Source organism: Eubalaena glacialis, chromosome 2, assembly GCF_028564815.1.
Source record: "Eubalaena glacialis isolate mEubGla1 chromosome 2, mEubGla1.1.hap2.+ XY, whole genome shotgun sequence".
Lineage (NCBI taxonomy): Eukaryota > Metazoa > Chordata > Mammalia > Artiodactyla > Balaenidae > Eubalaena > Eubalaena glacialis.
In genome coordinates, this window is record NC_083717.1 from 128,892,448 (window position 1) to 128,918,691 (window position 26,244).

The 26,244-nt window shown below is 40.4% G+C and overlaps 1 protein-coding gene across 9 annotated transcripts in view; it reads left to right on the forward strand.

Moving 5' to 3' along the window:
• Window positions 1–26,244, forward strand: part of AKAP6 (A-kinase anchoring protein 6) — a 570,108-nt gene that overhangs the window by 44,606 nt on the left and 499,258 nt on the right. For 6 of the 9 annotated variants that reach the window (XM_061180767.1, XM_061180765.1, XM_061180774.1 and 3 more), the window contains 2 exons: window positions 13,705–13,805; window positions 22,542–22,722. The exons of 1 other annotated variant lie outside the window; for it this stretch is intronic. The gene's annotated coding sequence lies outside the window, so the exon portion shown is untranslated. The remainder of the gene's footprint in view (window positions 1–13,704; window positions 13,806–22,541; window positions 22,723–26,244) is intronic. 2 more of the 9 variants (XM_061180772.1, XM_061180768.1) reach the window with 2 other exon arrangements.

Below are 26,244 nucleotides of genomic sequence, written 5' to 3' on the forward strand. Positions count from 1 at the left end.
CCAGTGTGTAGGCAGACATCTTCTCACAGGCTGTATTCCCATCCTGGCCTCTTCCCTTTTCTGTTGACTTGGGCAGAGTCCCAACTTTTCCTTATAAAAGATCAAAACTAAGACTTCTTGGCTGTCCAGATCAGATCGTCACTAAGGTTTGGCCGTCTCTCAGAAAAGACAGGCTGGGTTGGCCTGAACTTTCCTCACTTGGCATTCCAGGAGGTTCATACTCCATTGAAGGACCTTAAAACCAACAACTGTCTCCTTCATACCATAGTAATGGCTTTGACTCAAAAACTGAATGTAGCTGATGCCAAATAAATGGCAACTCAGACGATGCTATCCAGACTCAGCAGCTTTTAACCCATTTATCTTTAGAAACCTAACCCTTCTCTTTCAGACCCAGGCCTGTACAAATGAAATTCTATTTGGGTATAAAGTTTATTCTAAAACTAGCTTTTTGGACTGCTACTGATTTTGAATACTAATGGCCATCTTTGTTACTTTTTTGATTATGAATTTTCTAGAAGGAATAATTTTGTAGAACACAAGTACTCTGGACCCTGTTTGTGCAGAATTCACTTTAAGGGAAGGTACCTTAAATGCCTGACTGTACACTATGTTAGAAGGAGAAATGACATCTAAGCACTACATTTCTTCCTTTTTTCTTAGTTCTGTGAGCCTGTGAGACTTAACTCTTCAATTTCTCCCATGCCTCAAAATTTCAAATCTCAGGGACTTCTCTGGTGGTCCAGTGGTTATGAATCCACCTTCCAATGCAGGGGACACGGGTTTGATCCCTGGTCGGGGAACTAAGATCCCACATGCCATGGGGCAACTAAGCCTGCGTGCTGTAACTACTGAGCCTGCATGCTCTGGAGCCTGTGTGCCACAATTAGAGAGCCTGTGTGCCACAATTAGAGAGCCTGTGTGCCGCAACTACTGAGCCTGCGTGCTCTGGAGCCAGCGTGCCACAAGTAGAGAGCCCACGTGCTGCAACTACTGAGCCCATGCGCTCTGGAGCCTACGTGCCACAACTAGAGAGAGGCCTGTGCGTCACAACCAGAGAGGATCCCGTGGGCTACAACGAAAGATCCGGCGTGCCGCAACAAAGATCCTGTGTGCCGCAACTAAGACCTGATGCAGCCAAAATAAATAAAGTAAATTAAAAACAAAAAAGAAAGCAAGCATTAAAGTTTCTTTAAAAAAAAAAGTCAAATATCTCAGCTACCCACCACAACAAAATATCACAAGTGCTTTGGGAATTTCAGAGGAGGAAGGGTGTGGTCAGAACGCTGCCTTCTTTTTCCTAACACAGTCAAACAGCATCTGCTCGCTTTCTAATTCACTACAGAAAAACTGACCTTTCATTTTAGCCTCTGCATATTAAGAACGTGATTCCTAACATTCCATTCATTACAACAGAAGCTCATTATTGTAAATATCTGGTCTCAGATGTTCATTATAATGCTGTGTTTCCTCTTCTGCTTTCAGAGAGGGAGGTAGTGTCACTTACATCTGGCATATGGGAAGGGGTTAAATAAACTGGGACTCATCAACCAATTCAGCCCTGGCCCCAAGCAGCAGGTGGTTCTTTTGCTCTCTCACTAAACTGGCACTTATATGGGAAACAGCCCTTGAGGAAGGCAGGTTAAGTAACTTAGCAGTTTTGTAAGCAACATGCATGTAAACCAGAGGATAATCCTTTCATGCCCCAAACATCTTATAAAATAGTGGTAGAACCAGATGTACAGGAGATCCCACACATGCAGTTGCTGCACTGCAAACATTGTCCAGTCATGAGCTGTAGAAGTGTAGTTGGTGATGCCTTGCTTATGTCTTAAACTGAAGAGAATGAGGGGCTCTGCATTTAGCAGGTTACGTATGATACCAGCTGTACCCCTTGGCAAAGCGCATCTTCTTTGGGGAACAGGACCTCTAACCCTACAGAGCCCAGAGTGATAAGGATGGGAAACACAAAGACCCCCCCGTCAGTCATTGAGAATGATGGTAAAGTGGGGCCACTCCTGCTTCCATGTCTTGGTTCACAGACTCATGAATTCTTCCTATTGGGACACAGCACCATATAGATTCAATACTTACAATACGTCCTTGGAAGATGGTACTCCATCCTTGCAGAGAATTGCTTCCAAGCTGGTATTTCAGCTGTACCTTCAACAGGGCATTCCAATGCTCTGTCATGCCAGTGGCTTCTGTATGGTGTGGTGTGTGATATGACCAGTATATTCCATGGTCATGGGCCTGCTGCACATGTCCTTCATTGTGCAGTGGGTTCCTGGTCATATGCTGTGTTTTGTGGCCTTCCATGTCTGTGGGATAGGCACACTGTGATCCCTGATAGCGGTGCTGCTTGAGACTCTGCAGATAGTAAAGGCAGCCCCATACTCAGAATAGGTGTCTACTCCTGTAAGAATGAATCATTGGCCCTTGAAGGAGTATAGTCAACTTGCTGCCAAGTGGCTAGTTGTTCTCCTCAAGGAATAGTGCTATATAGGATGCTCAGCTTTCATCTCTGAGGTTGAAAATTCAGAGATGGCAGTAGTTAGATTGGCCTTGATAAGTGGGGATCATGTTGTTAGGCCCAGGTATACTCTGCCATTGTGGGCATGTGCCCATCTTGTTAGTTCAGCATGGTTGATGGCAAAGGCTGACTCATGTCAGCTGGCCGAGTCATTTTGCCTATTTAATTGCTCAGTGCCTATTCCATGGTGGCATTTATGGCATTAACATGATACAAAAATCTTCACACTTCATTCTCACAACTATATGTCCATTTACATGTATATTTTTGTCTCTGATCTTCTGGTATCTTTTCCTTTCGGGTCCCTGACCAGTCAGCTGTCCCTCTAGCCTTGCCAGTCACTGCAGTAATTTTGTTCTCCTGGCTTCTGTGCTGCCACCAGGGCTCAATTGCTTTGGGGCCCCATCAACCCCATCACTATCAATCAGCCAAGCTTTGTGACTGCCTCTCTTACCATCGGCTCTGGCTTGCAGAGGAGAGCCACTACTGAAGTTCTTAGTGAAGCTGGTTCTCCTCTCACTAGCAAATTCCTGATGGCCTTGGTAAATGAAGCATCCTCTTAGCTCTCCTAAGAAATATAATCCTCTGGTGAGTCTGTGGCATCACATAATGCATCCATTCCAGTATGCCAGCTTCCCCCAGCCTCTTTATCCCTTCTTCTACTGCTTGCTGTGGCAACTCAAGCATTTCCACTTTCTTTACAATAGGCTATAGTTTTCTCCAGGCTTCTAGGAGCCTGCTAACCGCAAGTTTGCTCCTTTGCTGGCGTCCTTGCCAGGATGTTAAATCCCATGTCCCAAGAGAATGCCCCAAGGCAATTTTTTCTTGCTTACACAGTCTTATATTCCTCCTGCTTTGATTAAGCACCCTTAAAATCCAGCCACAGAGGTCCTTGCCCGGACTGTCGGGACATGCTAATTCTGGCAGCTCTTTGCTCTCTCATCAGCCTTAGCACGTCACCACAGATTATGCCGGAATTTATCTCTAGTTATCAGTTTGGCAGGCAGGGGACAAGTGGGACTGCTCCTGAAGGTGGCATGTACTTCTTGTGGCAGAGAGGCCTCTGTCGTGTCTTCCTTCATGGGGGATGTGCTAGCTTCTAACACGGAGTGGTGGGCTCTGCAGGCTCTGAGGGTTTAGGAGACCATGTAGAGCCATAAGCCTCTGGGGCTTTAACCCACGTTCCCCCATATGGGTCTCAGGTTTTTCTAATTAGGATTTTTGTGTAATAGACCTGCCTTGGCTAAACATTTGAATGTTTCTGGAGCTTTGGACTATTCAGCCATGTGTTTGCTCCTCAGTTGTGTCTATTCTCTCATTATGGGAGAGAAGGGTCTCTTTGTAAACTACCAAAAAGGTTTTCTGATTGTTATACTCAACTGTACTTATACTTTGTTAGAAGGTGCTCTCAAGTTGTTCATTATCCCTCTGCAGGACAATACAATTTAGTAATAACCAACTGACTCTACTGTCCTTTTATACATTGTTCCCCCCTTACCTTTCAAATGCCTGCATCTTATTGGCAAGGGCATTCCCCTCCAATGGGATGTGTTCCCACATCACTACCAGTAACATCTTCAGCAGCTGGCCCACCACCTTGTGCCAGGGACTATCCGTGCCCCGCAAACCACCTGGGGTATGCTCTTCTTTTCCAGATGAGGGGTGGATGATCCAGTCTAAAAATCTCATCTTACTGCATGCTTTCTCAGCCCACTGCTACCGATTGTGTCAGTTCATGTTCTCTGGATGTAGATGCCAAAATGGAATTAGAAGTGCAAGGGATTTATAGAGGGAGACACCTGTGAAGGATAAAGGGGAGTAAGAGCCAGAGTAGAAGGGAGAGCCTTTGGATGGCACTGTAAATCTGAAACTGGTGAAAGAAGGGAGGGAAGAAAGGAGGAAAGGGTAGGAAGAGCCTGAGACTCAGCACAGCTCTGAGAAAGTCTTAGGGGGCAGGTAAGGAACCAGAGCGAAGATTGCCCTTAGAGGCATCCTGCCCGGGCTGGAGTGGGCCTGCCCTAGTGCCCTGCTGTGCACAGTCACTGGCCGAGAGCAGTTCAGGCAGTCTGTGGCCTTGGCTTGAATGCCGCCTCAAAGCCTGGAGGTGCATCTGCTGGAGACTGGCAGCTAACCACATGCTGCACAGCAGGGAGATCTGAACAGTGCACCTCGTGGCTGCCATCTCCACTTCTCTGTCTGTAGTCTTCCCTATCTTCACGGCAACATATCCTGTTCTTAGGCCAAAATCATGGACTTATCCTTTATTCTTTTCTCTTTTACGTTCTCCACAATCTGTCAGGATAACCTGTGGCCAGACCTCCATATCTTAACTAGAATCTGACCACCTCTCATTACCTTCACTGCTCTCATTGATGTGAAGAGACACAGGGAGAAGACAGCTGTCCACAAGCCAAGGAACACCTGAAGCTACCACAAGCTAAGAGCGAGGCCTGGAACAGACCTTGCCTAGGCCCTTCAGAGGGAGCATGGCCCTGCCAACACCTTGATCCCAGACTTCTGGCCTCCAGAACTATGAGACAATGAATTTTTGTTGGTTAAACCACCCAGTTTGTGGTACTTTGTTTGTGGCAGCCCTAACAAACGAATACAAATACCATCTCTCATTTGGATTACTGCAAGAGCCTCCCTGTTGATCTGTTTGCTTCAGCCTCTTTCAACAGAGTAGTAAGAAGGATCTTACTTAATGTAAATCAGATTATGTCACTCCTCAGTTCAGAAATCATCCAGAGGATTTCTATTTTAGAGTAAAAGCCAAAGTCTTTACACAGGCCCACATTACATGTGCTTCCCCTTGCCCACTCTGCTCTAGGTACCTACCTTTAGTTTTCAAGCAGGCCAGGCTCTCTCCCGCATAACGGCCTTTGCTAAAGCTGTTTTCTCAGACTGCCCTTCCTGCAAAGGACAAGGCTCATTCTCTCACTTCTTCCAAGTCTTTGTTCAGCTGTCACCTTCTTTAGGAAGCTTACCTTGACCATGTTGCTTAAAATCACAATCACTCCCTCTGTACACCTGATCCCCTTTAACCTGCTCTATTTTGTTCTTTTTCCATAGCACTTATCAACTAACATAGGATATTGATTATTTTAATTATTTATTACCTGTCTCCCTCCACTAGAATGTAGGCTATGAGGGAAAGGAATTTTTGTTTGTATCCCAAGCAAAATAACAGTGCCTTGTTCCTAGAAGATGCTTAATGTTTGCTGGATAAAGAAATGGGCTTTCCAGGATAGGAAACAGAATAAAATATTAAACCTGATAGCCTGGTAGCACAACAAATCCCTCCACAATTTAATACCTGGCTTGCATCTTGTACCGAGAACTGACCTATCTTCATCCACCTAAGATGTATCAAAAGCATCCTGTGTCAGGCGCAGGATCAAAAAGGAGTAATGTTTGGTCTGTGCCTTCAAGGACTCAAGAGTCTAGTGGCTGGAGGCAAGCAAATGTGTGCCCTAGATTATCTTTTTGTCATCTCTCTTCTCTTTTTCTTTTTTTTAAATATATAGTAGAAGTAAGGCAAGGGTTACTAGTGAGTGATGACAGCCTGGTAGATTTATTTTGCTTCATATAGTCCAAGCAGGCTTTCTTTGAGGGGAACTTGAACCTTATTTCAGGTATCACACTAGCATTAAAATCTTCCCTCTCCCACCCTGTGTCTAACAAAACAGTATAGATTTCACATAAAAAAGATGTCATTATCTGGAATATAATGATTAACCTATTTTAAAATGCAGAGACATTTCTATTAATGAAAAATTATGATCATTATGCAAGTTTCTGACTAATCCTAATTGCTTCCAGGCCAATTTCATGAAAACATGTAAATAAAAAGTGCCGCTGGCACTATTATGCAAAAAGAAGCCTTTAAACATGATTTATTTAAGTCTGGTGAATGCAGTGAAAGATAAAAATAAATTAATAATCTGTTCATAATCTTAGATAAAAAAATAAGTACTTATAGTCCTATTCAAAACTTTAATTCTCTGAAATGTCTTTTCATGATCTGTCAAAAAATAAAATATTTAAAAAGTATGTTTCATTTTTTATTATTTACTTTTTTATTGAGGTATAGTTGATTTATAGTATTATATTAGTTTCATGTATATAACCTAGTGATTCAAAATTTTAAAGAATTTTTAAGAAACAAAATTTTGAGAAGCTTTGCATTTTAATTGAATTATTTTTCTTGAAAGAATATTTTTAGTAGTTCTCGATGTCTTGTCTTTGATGTGACTTAAAAGTCTTGAGTGATTCCTCAATGAGAAAGTAGTGTTTTTGTGTGTATGTCTATTTTTCTGTTCGTCATTTCCTCCTTTATTCAATGTTTCTTGAGTGACTACTAATCTGTAATAATCTAGACCAGTACATAGTATTCACTCAATTTTATGGAGATCAGAGTTCTCAGATCTTTACTGAACTGGGCAGAAATATAAAGAATTGTCTACTTTGTATTAATTGCAGTGACTTTAAAGGAAATAGTTTTTGTATCTCTTTTGGCTTAAAATTCTTAGTCTGCAAGAGGGAAAAAGCCTTGTACATAATTGAATGAGGAAAAGAATAAACAATGTCAAGAGTTCAAGGTTTAAGAAAAACACCTATATTTCCACGTCTAAATGACAATTATTATTTGATTTAAAATATCAATTTCTCTATTTGTATTCATTTCTATTTTTTTCCCAAAAGAAGAATTGCTACTTTCTTCCTTAATGTGAAAATTTTCATTGATGTTCTTTCCCCCTCTTCAAGATAATTTCTGAAAACATTTTCTTCATGTATATTTCCTTCTCTTATTTTGTGACATTTCCATGTTTTCTATTTTCTAATTAGCTTTTTTTATGTGCAGACTGTATTTGTTCACTTTTAAATTGTTTATTACCTATATAGTTATTTTCATTTTTCAACTGCTATACCTTTTTTTTTAACCTGAGAAAATAGTTTGGGTATGTTGATTTGGGATGGAATACATTACAATTTTTTCATTTAAATGAATGGAAAAAGTTTTTAAACTTAATGGATTTTCAGTTTGCAGTCTGTTTTTTAGGAATGAACAGAAGTTCCTAACAGGGATCAGTGTATCAATTTGTGGATCAACATAAAACATGTCTGTGGAGTAGATTGGGCCAGCAGGATGCTAGTTAGTGACATTCAGTGAAGAATGGCTGCAAAAGTACTGTAAAAATGTTAGCGTGCTGAACAAGCTATGGGGGTTATTATTCTAGACCTTTCAGGGTGCAGGGTGGAGGGTGGTGCTTTTTTTTTTTTAACATCTTTATTGGAGTATAATTGCTTTACAATGTTGTGTTAAAATCCTCAACAAAATACTAGCAAACAGAATCCAACAGCACATTAAAAGGATCATATACCATGATCAAGTGGGGTTTATCCCAGGAATGCAAGGATTCTTCCATATACACAAATCAATCAATGTGATACACCATATTAACAAATTGAAGGATAAAAACCATATGATAATCTCAATAGATGCAGAAAAAGCTTGTGACAAAATTCAACACCCATTTATGATAAAAACTCTCCAGAAAGTGGGCCTCACATAATAAAGGCCATATATGACAAACCCACAGCCAACATCATTCTCAATGGTGAAACACTGAAACCATTTCCTCTAAGACCAGGAACAAGACAAGGGTGCCCACTGTCACCACTATTATTCAACATAGTTTTGGAAGTTTTAGCCACGGCAGTCAGAGAAGAAAAATAAATAAAAGGAATCCAAATCGGAAAAGAAGAAAAGCTGTCACTGTTTGCAGATGACATGATACTATACATAGAGAATCCTAAAGATGCTACCAGAAAACTACTAGAGCTAATCAATGAATTTGGTAAAGTAGCAGGATACAAAATTAATGCACAGAAATCTCTTGCATTCCTATACAATAACGACAAAAAATCTGAAAGAGAAATTAAGGAAACACTGCCATTTACCATTGCAACAAAAAGAATAAAATACCTAGGAATAAACCTACCTAAGGAGATAAAAGACCTGTATGCAGAAAACTGTAAGACACTGATGAAAGAGATTAAAGACAATACAAACAGATGGAGAGATATACCATGTTCTTGGATTGAAAGAATCAACATTGTGAAAATGACTCTACTACCCAAAGCAATCTACAGGTTCAGTGCAATCCCTTTCATACTACCAATGGCATTTTTCACAGATCTAACTAGCTTTTAAAAAGCTCTAGAAACTCACCTCAAAATCCCTTGAGTAAATCAAGTTATTCTCAGATTATTGCCCTAGTCCCTTGCCTTTTTTTTTTCTTCTTTGGCCTTTTTCTTCAAAGATATCATCCTATTTTTATTTCTCTTTCTTCTGAAATATAGTTAACCTACTTCTTTTTTGAAATTTTCTGGGTCTCATTGATTTTCTGGATTTGAGAAGTCTTTAAATAGATTTCAGAGTGCTGTCCCGTTCATATTATGAGTCTAAGAAAGGTATTCTTTACTCTAAAAAACTTTCTTCTTTCTCATTTCTGGATGTTTCCTTTATTTCATTTCCATCTTGTTTTCCCTTCACTTTTTTGTCTTCTTCCTGGAAGACACAAAAACTTCCTCTTACTGAATTATCATTGGTTTATTGGTAGAGTGATTCCAAGACAAAATGTTAGATTTTTCCTTTCATGTTAGGGAGATACTCCCAGCATCTCTTCCTCTCTGGGCCTCTGGTAGGTTCATTTTCATAAATGCCATTTTCTAGTTTTCCTTTAAGAGTATATAAACAATCACTTCTGTGATTTTCCAAAGTTTGCCTCCTCTTTTAAGGGCACCAGATGGCTTACTCCATATTCTCATGTTAGACAGGCTCACTTACTTATGTACCATATTCAAAATGTCATAACCAAGTGGTCTTAGATTGTTTACTTTTGTTATTTTAATTTATCTGAATTAGACAACTTACCTCCTTCCAGTTAAACTCAAACTCTTAGGCTTCCCCGAATGTTTAATTAAAATTTTTTCTCTGGGTCCTTTTCCAACCTTTTAGCACATCAAGACATTACAATTGTGTTTCTGGAATTCTCTTTTCTAGCTAAGTTGAGGGCTTTGGTGGTGTCTCTTTTCCATGAAAGGCTAGTCCAGTCTCAGACTCCTCAGTTTCAACTTTAATAAAAATTGTTCCAGGGGACTCCCCTGGTGGTCCAGTGGTAAAGAATCCACCTTCCAGTTCAGGGGACGTGGGTTCGATCCCCTGTCAGGGAACTAAGATGGGGCAACTAAGCCCGCGTGCCACAACTACTGAGCTCATGCACCTCAGCAAGAGAGCCCGCGTGCCACAAACTACAGAGCCCACACACTCTGGAGCCTGTGCGTCACAACTACAGAGCCCACGCACCCTGGAGCCTGCGCGCCACAACTAGAGAGAGAAAACCCGCACACCGCAACTACAGAGAAACCCGAGCAGACTACACGCTGTAACGAAAACAATCCCACATGCCTCAACAAATATCCCATGTGTCACAACTAAGACCCGATGCAGCCAAAAGAAAAAAAGAAAAAAGAAAAAAAGGAAAATAAATAAATTAAATAAATAAATATTTTAAAAAAATTGTTCCAAAACACAAATGCTACCCCCCTTCCTCTCTCCTTCTTTCTGTTTGTTAAATTCAGGAGTTGTCTGCTCATTCTGATACTGTTTGATTGAAAAACCAGTTCTTGGGAATAAAAGTTTTTATTCAGCGTAATGTTTAGGAGTCAAATTATCAGTCAAAATGTGACCAAAAAACATAATGCTCCATCTTCTCATGTTCTTCGCCTTTTCCTTCTTTATAGGATTTATCCTTTCGTATGCTTTTTATTCCCAAAAACTGGCTTGAGAGTCCCTCACAAAAAAGCATTCATCTTATTATTTTTTGAAGTGTGAATCAACTTGTTCTCATTTCAAAAGGATCTTTTCTCCTCACTTTGAGTGATAAAGATTCAAAAAAATAATTTCTCTGCACAGTAAAAAGTCATCTTTAGAAATGTAAATGAAAACCACAGTGAGATTCCACTTCATACCCACGGGGATGGCCCAGGCTGGTGGGGAGGGTGCTAATGGGTACGAGGCTTCTTTTGGGGATGATGAAAATATTCTCAAGCTGTGGTGATGGTTGTGTGTATCTGAATACATTAAAAACGGTTGAAGTGTGTATTTTGAATGAGTGTATGTGTTGTATATGAATTATATCCCAATAAAATTATTAAAAGAAAAAAAATTTTTAAACACATTTACTTTTCAGTGATCAATACCACTTCCTCATGAAATGCTTACATATGAGAAATGTTCTTGTGTCTTCTCACCTTAAATTGTTCTCTTTTGCTTAGAAGTCAGGCTCATTCCTCTGGCTAATAATTGCATCTGACAGAATCCCGTCAGTGTTTTTGCTTCTTCCTTTATTAGCCGGACTACTTCCAGTTTAAAGAAAATTTTGCCCTCAACAACCACTAGGGTTCCCTAAGGTATGGTTCATAAAGGAAAGGCAGGACAGGTACTCGATTCTTTCTTTCTATTTATCAGCTTTACAGATAGTAAGTGGTTCCCTAGCGTGCAACGATGACCAGTGCTTTTTAGGGTCATTATGAACTTAGGGATTTAAAGGCATGTGATATATTCTAATCCATTGCAGGTATTATCCTTATTGGTGCTTAAATTTTCCCATATTTGCCCAGTAGGAGCATTCACGTTGACTCCTGGGTCTTCTAGATACAACTCCAGTAATGTTTGATGACTTCTTTATTTTCTGGTGTAAAAAATTGCTCTTGGCTCCTCTTTTACATTTTCTGTTCCAGACATTTCTCCAAGAAGCCCTGGGGTATTTTAGAGACCAATGCCTGGATGCTATGGGTGCTTATTGCTTCTGGTTTCGTCATTATTTCTAGGTCTTTTCAGTAGACAGATAGAAGAAATATTTTTTAACATAAAATAAATTATGAATTCATACTGATACTTCTAATTCAAAAAAGAGGGTTTTTACTTAATTTCATTGATCTTAATCTGTACCTTTCTTCTACATCGAAATCTCTTCTTAACACCAATTACTCATTCTCCTTATCCCCCACTAAACACACAGTAGTCCAAGTGTAGCATTATTAATGCTACTCTAACAATGTGATTAGTTGAAAATGTTAGAATTGTTTGAAGTTCTTTTTTGTAATGAGGGTATATGCCAAAAGAATGAATGACCAGACGCATTACTGTGTTTTCAAGTCACTTGGCATGATTTATTTCTGGTGGTTATACCACCAACTAGACACACATTTAGGTTCTTTTTTTTTTTTTTCTTTTTATTATTAAGGATATTTTGTACTTCTTTTTAATAAGGTATAATGTATATACTGTAAAATTTATCCTCTTTAATGTATAGTTCTGCATATTTTGATGAAAGCATAAAATCATGCACCCTGCACTAAAACCAAGATACAGAACAGTCTTATCATCCCCCCGAATTGCCCCAAGCTCCTTTACGGTCAGCCCCCACTCCAGTTCCCAGCAATCTGAATCTGTTTTTTTGTCCATGTAGTTTTGCTTTTATTCAGAATGTCGTATGAATGGAGTCATATAGTATATAGCTTTTTGAGTATGGATTCAGCATAAAAGTATTGCTTTTTAAAATTTAATTTTGTTTTATAATGATATAAAATATTTACATGATTCCACAGTCTAATCAACAAAAGTATATGTAAAGAAATTTGGCTTTTATCCTGTCCTCTTCACTTTATGCCTTTCCTCCCTCTACAGATAACCATTTTTTTAACATAAATTTATATATTTATTTATTTATTTATGGCTGCATTGGGACTTCATCGTTGGGTCTTCATCATTGGGTCTTCGTTGCTGCATGCAGGCTTTCTCTAGTTGCAGGGAGCGGGGGCTACTCTTAGTTGTGGTGTGCGGACTTATTGTGGTGGCTTCTCTTTGTTGTGGAGCACGGGCTCTAGGTGCATGGGCTTCAGTAGTTGTGGCACACGGGCTCAGTAGTTGTGGCTCGTGGGCTAGGGAGCACAGGCTCAGTAGTTGTGACGCATGGGCTTAGTTGATCCACGGCTTGTGGGATCTTTCCGGACCAGGGATCGAATCCATGTCCCCTGCATTGGCAGGCGGATTCTTAACCACTGTGCCACCAGGGAAGTCCCTAGATAGCCATTTTTTATTTTTTGATATCTACCTGTCTACCAATCTCATATTTCCCTCTCCCTTCTTAAACAGTTAGCATAATATGCACACTTTGCTTAGGTGGGGCATTTTAGTTTAAATTAATTTCAAGGACTCAGAATTAAAAAGGCTTAAGGATAATAATATATTTGACTAGTCTCTAGTTTTAAATTGGAATTGTGTTATAGGTTTGATAAAAAGTAGTAAATCACCATTTTTTTTCTTTCTCTCCTCCCTTTTTTACCCCCAAATTTTGTTAGGGCCAGTGATGTGTCTGCTGCTATGGACTTGGAGGGTGGTATTTGTGCTGCAGTTTAGGGTTGGCTGGGATTTCCCGAGCCCTCTATGTCAAAGTGGGCCTTGTGCAAGCTTATGCAGCAAAGAGCAACAGTTATTACTGAGTAGCTACTTGTGCCAGGCATATTCTAGATCTGGGGGATAAGGCTGGAAACAAGTCACTTTCTCTGACCTATGATCTTACAGTTCTCTGAGAAAGGAAGACAAAGGGTGAGGAATGTTTGCCCTGTGTAAGAGATGGGAGAAGCTGGGGGTTCCTATCTCCTGTGGGGTGGCCAAAGCTTGTCACAAGAGTAGCCAGATGAGGCAGCCACCTACCTTAAGGCCCTCTTTTGCCTTCACATACCTCACTACCAGGCCTGATCGAAATTTCCATGTCTGCAAAACTCATTCCTTGGGGCTACCATTATCTTCAGAAACTTTTGTTTAAATGTAAAAAGAAGGGGCAGCACAGTAATATATTAGATCTCCTTCCATTCTTGCCCAGGGCATTTAATAGATTTCTAGAAGGTGGAAGGGCCCTGAGGAGTATAAATAAAAAGGGTATGGGGAGGACAGCCAGGCATTAGATTGTAATGAAGCTTAGTTAGCTAACATACAGAATGACAGATAAAATGATCTCGATAGGTTGGGAGGATGGGCCAGGTATCAACAGGATAAAGTAATATATGGATAAAAGTACATTTCGAATTCTTCATTACAGAGCTAAACATACACACCTGGCCCAGGAGTTGGAGAAGCTGGGGAAGATCCAGGGGAAAGTAGAGCAAGTTGCAGGCCCAGCTGCTGCCTCATGCAAACGAGGTGAGTGAGCAAAGATAAGCAGCAACCTGTGTGAGCTGCAAAATGGTTGCTGCATCATTTCTGCCCAGCAAATCTCCCACAAGAATATTTCTTGTGGCTGACCCTCATCAGAAATATATAGGAAAGGGAATTCTGGAAAATGTGGTTCAGCTTAGTTAAGTTGACACATTAAAAAGACACCACAGATATGTACTATTGTGATTCCGTGGTGGCAAATAACAGACTCTAATCAAGATTAGCTAAGGAAAAAATAACTTGCAAAATACCACGAGTGACTCATGTAACGCTGAGCAAGAATATAGCCAGGCCTCTGGAGGACCTAGGATCAGGTGTGTCTTGCCACAGGCCTGTTTCCTCTGCCCCTTTGACCTTTGGCAAGTATAATATGGTCAGCCTACAAGTTCTAAGCTACATCATGGTAACTGGATGAGGCATCCCAAGAGACTCAGCCTATCTGTTTCTCTGTCTTTCCCTTCTTCCTTCTTTACTATTTCAATTCAGATATTGGTAAATGGACTCTGATTGGTCCAGCTTAGACTTCATGCCAATTCTTGGTCCAATCAGGATAACAGAGTCACACAGGATAACAAAGTGGCTTCAGGACCAGGACCTGCCACTGTGAGGGAAGCAGACAGTTAAAGCGAGTTCACTCATCAGCCAAATTTGTTCTAAAATTTGTTCCTAAGCAAGGTGTGATACCACAGGAGATGCCTAGAGCTCCCTGTGGTTCTGAGTAGTGCCGTGCATCTCTGTTTTCCCCCTTTCTAGTCTTTTCCCTTTTCCCCCTTGCACCGCTCAGAGCTCTGATACCCCAGTCCCTCCAGGCCTAGGAAAGCAATCAATGTGTGACCTCCTCACTCCCATTCTGAACTAGAACTATATGCATTTTTAGAGAAATAGGAAAGGGCAATGTAGTATTTAACCTAAGGGAATTAAGGTTAATGCCTGGACCCAAAACAACAACAACAACAGAACCCAACCAACCAAACAAAACTCCAAAAACCTTTTTAGTAACTAGCCACTTATTTTGATTCTGAGTCAGACAAGCCTTGGATTTTGGAGAAACCAAAGGGGCAAAACAAGGCATGGAGACTGGGCCAGCAAGAAATCAGCATTGTCATTTGGTTTAGTCCAGATGGCAGTCCTGAAAAGGGTCCTAACATTGAAGCAAATACAAAGATACTATTCACCCTCATCACCACCAAATACTGCTTGTTAAGCAGTTCATTGTTTTGTCTTTACTGAAAGATTGCGTGGAATGATGAATAGCTAGAAATGTTATGACCACTGGTTGGAAACCACCTGAGGAGTAACAAAATAAATTCTGTTCCTCTCTGTGAGTTGTGGAAAGACTAGGGTGAAAAGAACCAATTGTATTATCTGGACACTAATTCTTACTGATAATTCTTAGTGATAATTGTACTGCTAGTGTTTTCAGGCCTGTTTCTACAGGCCAGATATGCCTATTAAAGCATTAACAACATGAGCAAGCTGTGAAGTAGATGAATTTTGCAGTCTGTGTCCTATGCCTCCAAACCCAACTCACTCAAGTGAGTTAAGTGTCTCCTATATGGTAAGCATTGTACTACTTTCTAAAACTCTCACTTAAAAAATAAACCTGTAAAGCCTTAGATTTAGATGGGATTTTAGAAGAGAATGAGACCCACTCTATCTAGGACTCTTCCAGTGACATCAAGTGCGGTACATTCAAAGGCAACACCCTCCATCAGTGATCATCTCTGAATGATAAAAAGCTCTTCCATATATTGTGATGAAACTTGATTCCTCTGTTTCTACCCATGGGTTCTAATCTGTCCCATAGAGAACAGTCTCATTCCCACTTACACATCCCAGCCTCGTAAGGTTTGTAGACTTCCTTCAAGTCTCCTCTAAAGGTGAGCATCCTCAGGGTTCTTGGCTGTTTCTGTGATATCACGTGAACGCTCTAGTTGCAACTGTTCCTCTTTGAACATGATGCTGAGAACAGGACACGGCAATCCATAAGTGACAAGTTCAGTAGGAGTGTTACACTGGGCTAGTAACATGCTCTGCATTTGTTTTACTAATTATTTTGAACATACTAAACTCCAGGGGGAAGCCAGAGCTCTCCTACTCTACTCCTGCCATTGATTTCTTGAGTTCAGGTGTATTAGCATTATAGTCAAAGAGGGCTCTATTAATTTCTTATTGCTGCTTATTACCACAAATTTGTTATCTTACGGTTCTGTAGGTCACATGTCCCACCTGAGTCTCACTTGGCTAAAATCAAGATGTTAGCAGGGCTTCTTTGCCTTCTGGAGGCTCTCGTGGAGAATCCATTTCCCTACCTTTCCAGCAACTAGAGACTGCTCACTTTCCTTGGACTCTGGCCCCTTTCCTCCATCTTCAAAGTCAGCAACGTTGCATCTCTGTGCCTTTATTCCATAGTCACATCTCCCTCCAACTCGCCTCTTCTGCCTCCCTCTTTCATTTCTAAGAACTCTTGGGATTACATTGGGACCACCTGGATAAACCAGAATAATCTATTTTAAGGGTTAGCAATTTTAACTCTATCTGCAACCTTAATTCCCCTTTGCCATGTAACCTAACATATTTACAGGTTCTGAGGATTAGGATATGGACATATTTGGAGGGCATTATTCTGCCTACCATAAGGGCTACAGCAGCTCCAGAAACCATCTCCCTGCAAAACAACATCCAAAGATGTGAGAAGGGTCATCTCTTTTGCATGTCCCCTTTTAAGAAGGAGGGGGGAAATTTCCTAAAACCTCTTTGCACCCAACAGATTTCCCTTATCAGCTGGCCAGAATGATGTCACATGCCCATTCCTAACCCAGTCACTGGGAAGGAAAATAACTGACCATGATTGGCTTGGGCTGCTCAAGATGCATCCTCTGGGGCCGAGGAAGGCCCAGCCTCCCAGGAGGCAAGCAGGCCTCTGACGCCTGAATCAAATTGGGTTTCTGCTAACAAGAAAGAGATGGAAAATGGCTTTTGGGTATTTATCCTATAATGTCACCATGTAATGGCTTTTAGTTATGACCTAGTTAACTGAAGGGGAGAGAGAGAGGGATGTTTTAAAATTATTTTTGCCTTTTCCCTTCTGTGTTGAAGAGAGCACAGAGATGTGAGATATCCAGAGAAAAGCAAGAAAAGTATCAATATATTAAGTATATGGGTGCGTATCTGTAAGGGTTCATCAGATATATATATCCCCAGCTCCCACAATAATATAAGGTCTCATACCTGTAACAAATTCCTTCATATATGTACATATATATATGTACACATACAGACACACAGGGATTTATTGTAGGGGTGTGACCTTATGTAACTGTGGGAGCTGGTCAAGCAGTCTCTATAAGGCTGTCGTCTTCACATTTGAAGTTGGAGCTTGTGGACACAGAGCAGGCAGGGAAGGGAAGATGGCTGTACAGTAGCCAGTGCAGGAGAGCAAGAGCAAACTGGAACCATAAGCCCAAGTGGGATCCCACAAGGATGGACTGAACCCATTTGAATTCTTATTGTCTCTTTCTTCAACATGGACAGAATCTTACTTGGATTCCAGTATTGAATCTACTCAGGATTTGTTGCTCCTCCTGACTTTTCTTCCCTACATTTGAACTTTTTCCCATTTAGGAACACTGGCAAATTTAAACATTAGAATAGGTAATGTGCATCGATTAGAGGCCTGTATTTTAAGGGCTTTGTTTTCTGGCAGCAGAAAGGGGAAAAGGGTAGTATATTTCAGGTATTATGTCAGGTGGTTCCCTTTGTTTTACCTTTCCTTTGCTGTGCTTATGAGTGATTTAAAAACAAACTCTCTGAGACATTTGTTTCTCTTCAATAAGCAGGAGCCATATATTATCCTTTAACAATCCTGGTTACAGTTCGTTTTAGGTTTGGCATTTCTTTTTGGTCACTGGATTGAAAGATTAGAGAGGAGTTTTGATATCCTCACTATAAATTCTCTTGGTAAATGCCAATTACAGTATTTAAGGCTAAGTGGCTATATACTTAACTAGCAGTAATGGTCTCATGAGATAAATATTAGTAAAAAATGTAAAATTATGTTTTGTAACTTTATTAACTGTTGTTATTTGTTTATTAATAACAGTACCATGTATAGCTTAGGAATAATTTTGCATAAATTATTCATGTTTGAATTAAAGGGAAGATAATCAAATTTACTGAATCCTCAAAATTTGTCTGGTGCACGTACGTGTTCTCATCTCACTAATTCACACTACAGCCCTATGGGGGAGTAACTCCATGTACAGTGGAGGAAACCGTGCCTTAGAGTGGTCATTTATTTGTCTCAAGTTCTCTGAATTGTAAATGGTGGAGCCAGGATTTGAACACAGTTCTATGTGATTCCGAAGCCCATTTTTGTTGTTGTTGTTTAATTAAAAAATTAAGACTGATCTAGTAAGCTTAGGTTTCCTTCGTAAAGTTTGTTATTAATATACCATAAGATATACACTTGAACACACTGATTTAAAATTACATGAAACAGCAGGATGTCTGTATGTGTGTATATACACACACATATGCACATGTGCACTCATGCTCATACACTTTCCTGTTAGGTAGAGTGATTATCTAATCTGACTCTACATTAAGAATAATAATTCTACGTTAAAAGGGCATGGTGAAAAAACGGTGCTTTTCTTTCTTTTCTCCATTTTCCTTTTTTTTTTTTTTTAAAAAATTTTTATTTATTTATTTATTTATGGTTGTGTTGGGTCTTCGTTTCTGTGCGAGGGCTTTCCCTAGTTGCGGCAAGTGGGGGCCACTCTTCATCGCGGTGCGTGGGCCTCTCACTATCGCAGCCTCTCTTGTTGCGGAGCACAGGCTCCAGACGCGCAGGCTCAGCAATTGTGGCTCATGGGCCTAGTCGCTCCGCGGCATGTGGGATCTTCCCAGACCAGGGCTCGAACCCGTGTCCCCTGCATTGGCAGGCAGACTCTCAACCACTGCGCCACCAGGGAAGCCCCCTTTTTCCTTTTTTAAAAGGGAATTACTTATAAGGTGTGTATTTACATACATAAACTATTATATTGGCATTTTATGGTAATATTGTCTGATGATGGCATTATTGCAACCATTATTATCAGCATTCTCATATAATTCTGTTTTTTTAGTTAACATTTTATTTATATATATTGTTTGTTTTTGGCTGTGTTGGGTCTTCATTGCTGCACATGGGCTTTCTGTAGTTGGCGGCGAGTGGGAGCTACACTTTGTAGTGGTGCACAGGCTTCTCATTACAGTGGCTTCTCTTGTTGTGGAGCACAGACTCTAGGCATGCGGGCTTCAGTAGTTGTGGCGCGTGGGCTCAGTAGTTGTGGCTCGCAGGCTCTAGAGAGCAGGCTCAGTAGTTGCGGCACATGGGCTTAGTTGCCCTGCGGCATGTGGGATCTTCCCGGACCAGGGATCGAACCCGTGTCCCCAGCATTGGCAGGTGGATTCTTAACCACTGCACCACCAGGCAAGTCCCAGCATTCTCATATAATTCTTATTTCAACTCCAGGGAGCTTCTTAATTCTTTGTATCATATTTAGAATTTGAGAATGAAGAAAAGAACCGACTACCCAAATCATCTTTTTCAAAATTAGTCTATTCACTCTTAGAAGTTTCCTTTCCTTGTCCTTCTCTTTGATTTTTTGTTCTGTTGTCTTCAATTACACAGGCCTTTGATACAATCAGTAGTCATTAATTTTGAATCACACTTAACAAAATTTAACTTGTAGATAGAAGAAGTAAATATTTTAAGGCCACATGAATTCATATTGCTATTTTTTAAACATGTCCATAAAACGTATTACTTTATTCTGTTTCCCTCTTATTCAGACATAAGCTAGCACTTTTTATATTCTACAAAGACTAAAACATGTTTAGATGAGAATGGACATACCCATTTCTTCTTCCCTTTTGACATTTGGCTCCAGTGACGTCAAAAGCTCCCATGCCGACCTCTGTTAGTCACACACACCAATTTGGGATTGAATTCAGGCTAGTGTGTATTGGGGAATGGGGTTCAACAGTGACTTAGGAAAGTGAGGATACAGACCTGCTTCATTGTTTATGGAGCAAGGGAAGTTGGGGAGACAGAAAGAGATGGATTTTATGTGAGTTGCAGAATTGTGACCCCAAAAGCAGCAGTTTGAGGGTAACTCTTTTGGTTTCTCTTCTCCATCTGTTACATGCAAGGACAGAGGTACCATTGATACCCCAATCCAGTGTTCAGGGCAGGGACATCTAGCATCTACTTAAGAGAAGTGTGTGTCAGGCCAGGGACTTTCCTCACTCCCACCCCTTCATGCCATGAGGACTGTGGCACTGGATATTAGACTCTTTCCTTATAGACCCTGTTTCATTTCTAGTTTCCAAACTACCCAGGACTGACTTTCTTGTAGAAACATGAAGAGATTCAAGGTTTTTACTTTAAAAGAAGTTAATGTTGTACAATTGTGGATAATTTCCAGGATCGGAAATTGAATCTAAAATTGTTCAAGGGACTTGTCTGTTCACAGCTTTGTCTATCTTCGGTGAATTCTCTGCCAACTATTTCCATAGCCACACTCCTAGATTTTGAAAACAGTTAATTTATCTAGGCAGGAACTTTTCTGGTAGCTTTGTTTCATGACCAAATCATTCAAACAACTCGCCTTAAATTTGTTTTGGAAGCTTATTTATAATGAACAACAACAACAAAAAATGTTACAACTTGGCAATGTTTATTAAAATCTACTAAAATAAAAAATATATATATAGTAAACTAGAATATCTAGTAATCACTATATCAGGAATTTATTCTACTAAAATACTCTGAAAAGTATGCAGTGATACTACTCAGTAAAAGATTGGTGAAATAAAGGCATAAACTTAAAATGGAACACTATTCAGCTGTTAAAGCAAATGAGATAGATCTATCTCAGCAACTGGAACTACAGCAACTGGAAAAAAGCAAGAGGCAAAGAGTGTATAATATGATCAAATTTTTGTCTTAAATATCTACATTTATGTACAAATAGCACACAGGTATCTTTGTATGTCTATAAGAAAGCTAAATAAAAACACTAAATTGTTATCCTCTGGGGAGATAGGTTTATGGGCCACATTTTCTTTTTTTGTTTTGTATTTCAAAACTGTTTCAATTTTTAATAATTATCACATGTTCCTTTTGAAATAGAAAACATACTTTAAAAATACCCTGTTTCTTTCCTCTTCACCCCTTCAAAACAAGTCAGGAGGCCCAGTCAGGGGAAGTATTGGGTCTGTGATCCTAAGAGACCTGATGTATGAAGACTTGGGCCTCCCTTCTCAGTATGATATTTTGTCTCAAAAGTCTTATCCTGACCGAACCATCAAGCCTAATTAAAAATGGAAAATTCATGGAAGGAGAGGCCTCCCTGCACACCCCAGGGGAGCCATTCTTTCCTGGCTCCCTCTGGATCCTTCCAGTTCATTAGCTAAGAAGGAGTTAGAGGAGATGTCTCTGGCCACAGCTGCTGCCTTCTCAAGTGTCACTCTGATCCGGTGAGCAAAACCCCCCGTGGGAAGCAGCAGGCTCTCAGCAGCCTGCCAGCCCAGGCCGCTGGCTGCCTCCGAAGCAGGCCTGCTGGCTAGGCCTGCCCTCCCTCCGTCTACCCCCTCCTTCCTCTTTAAGCCACTATGGTATGGGTAATCATTAGGAAACAAGGGAATTGAGGGGCTTTATTCTTCCAGGTGGGTGTGCCAGGAGTGAGGCACTCAGACCTTGGGGATTTACTGTGGATATCCCAGACCTGAGATATTGGAGATGACCGGAGCCAGTGGCCATACTTGGGTGTGGAACACTGTGTGCCCCCTGGCAACTGTACTCTGTACTCTGAGGGGTGTTTAGGAAAGAGAACTGTTCTTTGCTGCTCTTCCCTGTGAACCTGAGGCCCCCTTTGTGGGGATGCTCTCGCCCTCACTGTGGCCCAGGAGAAGCCCAAGGAAGGACACAAGACTGAGAACAAGAACCTCATTAATTTGAAGGTGGCAGGCAGGATGAGTCACATAGCAGATGATGACATCAGGAACATCTGGAGCCGGTTCTGCTGTGGCGGCAGCCCACCTGACAATGGAAATGGAGTAGGAAGATAGCAAGAGTCCAGCAGAAGACAAAGTTCTGCTCAGAAGGGTCCTTCTCTGCTCCTTAATTCCAGAACTATGTTTCCGTAGATCACGTTCCATCAAAGAAAATCGCAGTTTGGTCATTTCCTGACCACTTACACTAGAGTTTCTGTAGTCTTGGTTCTCTGCCCTCTCTCCCTTCCCCCTTTTACTGATATGATTATATTGACCACAGGGCAGGCAAAACCAAACTAGTTCTATGGAAATAGCCCCTTTTTCCATCTGAGGCCTAATCATTCAACTTTTTTATATCCTAGTAAATTTTTTGCTTTCATTTTTTAATAAGAAATCTTGCATATCTTGATTACTTAGATAATTTTAGTGCTTTTCTTGTGTCATTGTAAAATGAAGTATTTTCAAATCATATCTGTGTGTAGCTAATTCAAGTAGGGCAATCTCTGTATTTAGATATAGATTACACTAAAGAAATTACTGTCAGATTTTTTATTTTCTTTCAAGTCTAGGAATTTGCTGCTTGTGGTAGAGCCCACTGGAACTCACTAATAAATGTGTTCTTTCCTTCCCGGGCACAAAGCTAGACCTCATTTCTCAACCTCTTGTGCCCTCTTCCAGGCCTGACCCATAAGAGTCTCCTATTGCCAAGCCCTACTCTCTTCTCCATTTGTCTGCTGAATGGGGAGATTCAAATACTAAAGAAGATCAGAATTACAAGATGGAAGAACCTGAGTCCTAAATAACTTTGTGGAGCAGAATCCCTCTAATGACCCACATTGGACTGCGCTATGAACAAAAAGTAAACTTTTAATGTTCTAAACCACTGAGTTTTTTTTTTTTTTTTTTGCTACAGCAGTGTCTCTTCTAATATCTTATTTAAATGAGCTACTTTAAAAAGAGTTCAGAGGTGCTTTCTGTCTACTTTAACTTATTTCCATGATAGGAAATACTACAGGAGTATTAATATTCTATGTTGTTAGGTCTCCATTTATAGGCAGAGCTAGTTCATGGCATCAATAACTCTTTAAAGCAAGTTTTGTTTCTTTTTTTAAATAGCAATATCCTATGAAATATTTATGGGCAAGCCCTCAGAGACTGTTTACATTGGAGTGCTGTTAGTTTCAAGGACAAAAAATTGACTTTCCATGTAGCAAGACTAAACACAAATTAAAATACTCACTTTCTTCAACTGCAACACTTTCTTCAACTTCAACTGTGGCTGGAGGTAAGGGAGCATTGTTATTACATCATTTCTAAGATGCCTTCCAGATACAATGTTCTGATCCTCTAAGTTTGCTTGTAACAGAAACTGACCAACTTTTAGTAAAAGAAAAAAAATTTATTGAATAGATTTGCCTAGCTCACACAGTAACAGAAAATAAGATCTCACAAGTATAGAAGCCATGGGATCTCAGTCAGAGTAGCTCATGGAAAGTCTCTTAAGCGGCCATCAGAATGATTCAGCTCCATTTATCTTCTATCTGTTCCTCCCTTGCCCAATATTCCGTTTCCTGGCGGAGAGGGTCAGATGTAGATTGTTTACATGCCTACCTCTCAGCCAGGATAGGGTGTCAAGACTGAGAGACCCAGGAGTACCACAAGGAGGGTCAAAGGAGAGCACGCCCAAAAGAAAGGCAGGACTCTGAAATACCCCTTTAAAAACACAAAAGGTGGTAGCAGGAAAAGTAGAAGCAAGGTTAGATGGCTGTCACTCTCTTTTGCCTGATTGTGTCCTCTGAAGGATCTGGGTCCTCTTTCTTGTCTAATAAATATCTGAAAAGATGATGCCAGGTCAACATATAGAACTTTTACAACTAAAGGCATTATTTTTGTAACTAAATGATTGAGTTACCAATCATTAAAATAGTAGTAGGCATTATCACCTAAAAGCCTAAAATATCTTACTTTATTTAGTTGCTTATAATATGAATGAGACTCTTGGGCGTCTGTTCTGAAAATGTGAGGTATAATCATTATAAGCACATGGCACTGTGGGTAATGGCAGTTTTTAATACTATGCTTAAATTAGCAACATTAACAGGGTACAGCCAAATTGAATATTGTATCTTCAGATTGACAGCAACTTTTAAAGTAATTACTTCATTTTAGTAAGAAGCAACATTTGGGCTCATTAGCATCTGAGGTCAAAAGGACAGTGAGTAAATCATATGAAGCTTGGTTATTGATCATTGAATCACTGGGCTCTTAATCCATAGTATCGCTAGCTCCTTGTCTGGGTTACATGTGCTCTGTGAAATGCAGTTACATTCATTTTTAAAAATTCTATTTGGAAATAATGTTAGACTTACAGAAGAGTTTCAATGATAGTACAGAGAGTTCCCATATACCCTTCACCTAGCTTCCTCTAATGTTAACACTTTATGTGTCCATAGTTACAGTCATTATTTGTGGTTAAACATGAACACAGTCATTTAGACTTAACAGAGACAGATTGATGCATTTAAAAACATGGGGTTTTGGATTCTAACAAACTTGGATTTAGGTGCTATATCACACTTACTAGCTACTAGACAATGTCAGACAAGTTACTTGTCTGTAAAAATGGGGTGCCTTCTTTCTTACAAGGTCCTTGTGGGCATAAAAATGGAATCATAAAGTTTTAGTACATGGTAGATCCTTAATAAATGTTCATTTCTTCCTGCATCTCTCATCAATCTTTTTGCCTCCCTCTAAACCTTCCTTCTCCTCTTTCTTTGTTCATATCATTGGATAATGTCACTTTTTTCCTGGCTTTTGTTTTCTGCTTTTGTGTCTGTTCCCAACCAGACTGCCTTCCCAATCCTCCAGTTCTGGCATTTTCTGGTGCTGGGGGAGGAGATGGCCTTTTTGACCTTAGTATTGCCCAGCCTCTTGCCGATTTAGCTTTAACACTCACCAAGCTGAGTTCGAAGTACAAAATGTTTCCACATCACTGACAAGGACATGGAGAAATTATAAGGAAAAAAATGAAACCAACTTTCTGTTACAAAATGTTTGTGAATGTATTGTGTGTGTGTGTGAGTGTGTATAGGTGTGTAGGGGGGCAATCAGACAATCAGACAACAATATAAACTCTGAAAAACAACTCAAACTCCCCTGCACTTTAACACTAGAAGGGATTCCTAGTATGTGAAGTTCAACACCCTGGATCCAAATAATCCATTTTAGCCAAGTGGGACTCAGATTCTTGAAGGGCTAATCTACTCTCGTCATTTACTCTGATGAATGTCCACAGGGAAGGGAAACAGTACAACACTGGCACCATTTCACCTCTCAAAAAAATCTGCTTAAAACCAGATGCTTGGTAGCCATATGACAGACGCTCCACCCTGAGGAGGGGGCTCCCCTCAGGGACCCAGGAGAGGCATGGGTGATTATGCTGTATGCCTGCTTCTAAGCCTAATGGGCAGGCTGGGAGGGAGAGATGGAGCCCTTAACATCTTGGAGGTGACACCCTCTGAGCCATAAGTGCTCCAAACAGGATTTAGTCTCAGCTCAGCAGCTGTCCCATGGCTGCAGCCTTTTTTTGCCATATGGGGGAGCCGTATTTGGCATGGAATCGGGATCCTCAGGCTGGTAGAAACCCCATTATCCATGTGAGAGTGTGGGTCAGAGGCCTAATTTGAGAGTGAGGGAGAGAGAGGAGAATAGGCACTGTCACTCTCTAGTTGCCTCTCTTTTATTTTTTATTTATTTATTTTTTTTATTTTTTTATTTTTTTTTTTATTTTTTATTTTTTTTAATTTTAATTCCAAGGCTGTTGTTTTGGTCTCCAACCCACAATAGGAGAGGGGCATGAGTGTTCCTTTGTCACCATCAGGGACTATAATAAGGAAAAACCAATAATTAGGGTTGGGCTGGCAAGGAGTTTCTCCAGGAGGAAATGCTTGCCCATGGTGGGTTTGTTCGGAAGTCTAGCATGGGTCATTGGACGGATCACAAAGTGAAAACATGACCATTTGGTAAAGCAAATGGAAGCCAGATGTGAGGCAACTAGCATTTCTGTAGCAGCTACACACTGGGATTTGTAGCAGCGCAGGAAGCTCAAAGGCTGAGGTCCGGCAGTGTTCTTGCTTCTGGCGGCTGTGGCTGGGACATAGGACCAGGGGCGCCTTCTTTTCCTGAGTGATGTGGGGAGGGCGTGGGCAGAATGATCAGTGGCCTAATTTGTTATGGTTAAGGATTGAATCATTAGCAAAAAACGTGTTGGATAGTTGAGCTTTGCAGAGGTAGCAGAAACATAATCATTTTGACTAAGAGCTCAGTGTTAGGAATATTCAAGTTTGTGGAAATATGATATGTAGTCTTTCAGAAGAAAAAC